General features: G+C 43.3%; 1 protein-coding gene across 3 annotated transcripts in view; it reads left to right on the top strand.

Moving 5' to 3' along the window:
• The window catches only part of LOC106464830, a 39,990-nt gene that overhangs the window by 34,286 nt on the left and 3,399 nt on the right, over positions 1–2,305 (top strand). The window lies entirely within an intron of this gene.

Genomic DNA, 2,305 nt, shown 5'->3' with positions numbered 1-2,305 from the left:
CATCAGCTTTGCTGGAGTGTATCCAGTGGCTTCATGCTCTGCTGTTCTATAGGCCATCAACATTGAAGTGAGTAAGACATCTTGGCGACTATTACAAAACGTTGCCAATTCCTGTCCCAGTGTCCAATTGTACATTTCTACCATCCCATCAGACTGTGAGTGAAGTGGCATTGTCCTGGTCTTTCGTATGCCAAACAACTTGCAGCATTCATGAAACACAGCTGATTCAAAGTTACGGCCTTGATCTAAATACAGTTCGTATGGCATACCAAAGCTGAAGAAGAAATCACTAATAGCCGAAGCTACAGTTGTAGCTTCCTGATTTGGTATTGCATATGCCTCAGATCACTTGGTGAAATAATCCATCACCACACAAATGTACCTGTTTCCAGCATGAGTTTGGGGCAATGGATCAGCAATGTGAATGGCTACTCTTTCCATTGGTGCAACAACTTGATATGACTTCATTCGAGCACGTCCCTTATGCTTGGGTCCCCTTTTAGCACAACATGTACTGCACGTCCTGCACCATTCTTCCACATTTTGCATCATATCTATCCAGTAAAATCTCTGTCGTAGGTGACTCAATGTTTTCTTAACTCCGAGATGTCCTCTTGTTAAACTATCATAGGATTGACGCAGCACAACTTCCCGTAACTTTCTCGATATAACCGTTTGCCAGGTTGTCACTTTCCAATTTGCAGTTTCCCATCTCTGGACAAGAATACCATCTTCAAGCTTCAACTGATCCCACTGTGCCCAATAATCTTTGTCACAAGGCTTAGACTAGACACCTTATTTCAAGCAGGGCACAAAACATTTGCTTGTAGAAAATCAATTTTTGGCTTCAAATCATGGTCTTTCTCCTGTTCTGCTTTAATATCTATACCTGGTTCCATTTCATCATCATCAACTCCTTCAGTCACTTTGACTTCAGCTTGATGGCACCTGGTTTGTTCAACCTCTCTTTTAACATTTACCAGAATTTGGCCTTTGTTTTTCCCAAACGTCATTTTATCAAAATTACCTACACACTTCCTCGGTAGTAAGTAGTCCAACCCAAGTATGCATGTGTCTTCAATGTCAGCCAAGTATACTTCGTGATGGGGGTTGGTGGGCGTCCTTCAACACCAACCACTATTGGTTTCCCGAAGCTGACTTATTGGTAGTATTCTTCTTACACTGGCTCCTCATATGTCCTTGTTCTCCACAGTTCCAACAACCTTTCTGGGTAGCAGCCTTTCCTGCCATGGCATCTTTCCTGTGTTGAAGTTGCCGGCATTGAGTTCTCTTGTGCCCTGATTTGTTACAGTACCAGCAAAGTTCCTCAAACTTCTCTGAAAGCTTCAAATTCGCTCTGAGAGCTGCCCTTTTCTGGCCTTGAATCTTGATGACTGTACCAACCTTGGTACTTCTGTACTGTACTTAATGTAGGATTCGAATTCAAAAGCTCTGGCCATTGCATCCTGCATAGTAGAAGGGTGTGCTTGCTTTACTTGTATCTTCAGTTGTGGACTGTCCAAGGCATCTACAAGCTGATCCCTCAGCAACAGCTTGAATACATAGGGTGGTGCAGTTGGGTAGGCCTTGTGTGCCATAATTTTCAAGTCCTGTGCCAGATCTTGCAGGCTCTCCCCTTTAGCACGGACTCTAATCCTAAACCTAGCCCTGTAGACTTTGGACTGACTTTGAGTTCTATACCTGAGTTCTAGAGCAGCTACCAGTGCTCTATAATTGTGCCTGTCATCTGCTGACAACTGTCCAAGTATTTCCAGTGGTTGTCCCTTCAAGCTCATTGCCAGGTACACTGCTTTCTGCTCCTCTGTCCATCCATTCATTTCTGCCAGGAACTCAAATTGTGCTCTATATGCTTCCCACGGTGCCTTCTAATCGAATTCCTGTGGCTTCCTTCGTACTAGATCACCCCTATTGCTGACACTCATGTCTGGAATGTGACTTCTTGCAGGACTGAAGATGTCTGCATAAGGGTTTAGCTGCGGGGGACTGGAAGAGGGTTCCTGTTGCCTGGGGCTGATTATGTCTATGGCTAATATATCCTCCTCGTGGAAAAGACGGTAAATCATCCTTTAATATATTTAATTCACTTTGAAATTTACTAATCTTTTCAATTTGTGTGTGCTGGCTTTCTTTCAACTGTTGGAGACTTTCTTCCTGTTTCTTTTCTCGTTCTTCTTATTTTATTTCTTGTTCCAGTTGCCACTGGTGCTAGTTTTCTTGCCACTGCTGTAGTCTCTCTTCTTGTTTATTTTCTCTCTCCTCCAACCACTGCTGTAGTCTCTCTTTT

Source organism: Limulus polyphemus, unplaced genomic scaffold, assembly GCF_000517525.1.
Source record: "Limulus polyphemus unplaced genomic scaffold, Limulus_polyphemus-2.1.2 Scaffold1753, whole genome shotgun sequence".
NCBI classification, from domain to species: domain Eukaryota; kingdom Metazoa; phylum Arthropoda; class Merostomata; order Xiphosura; family Limulidae; genus Limulus; species Limulus polyphemus.
This window is presented reverse-complemented; position numbering and strand designations above follow the sequence as displayed.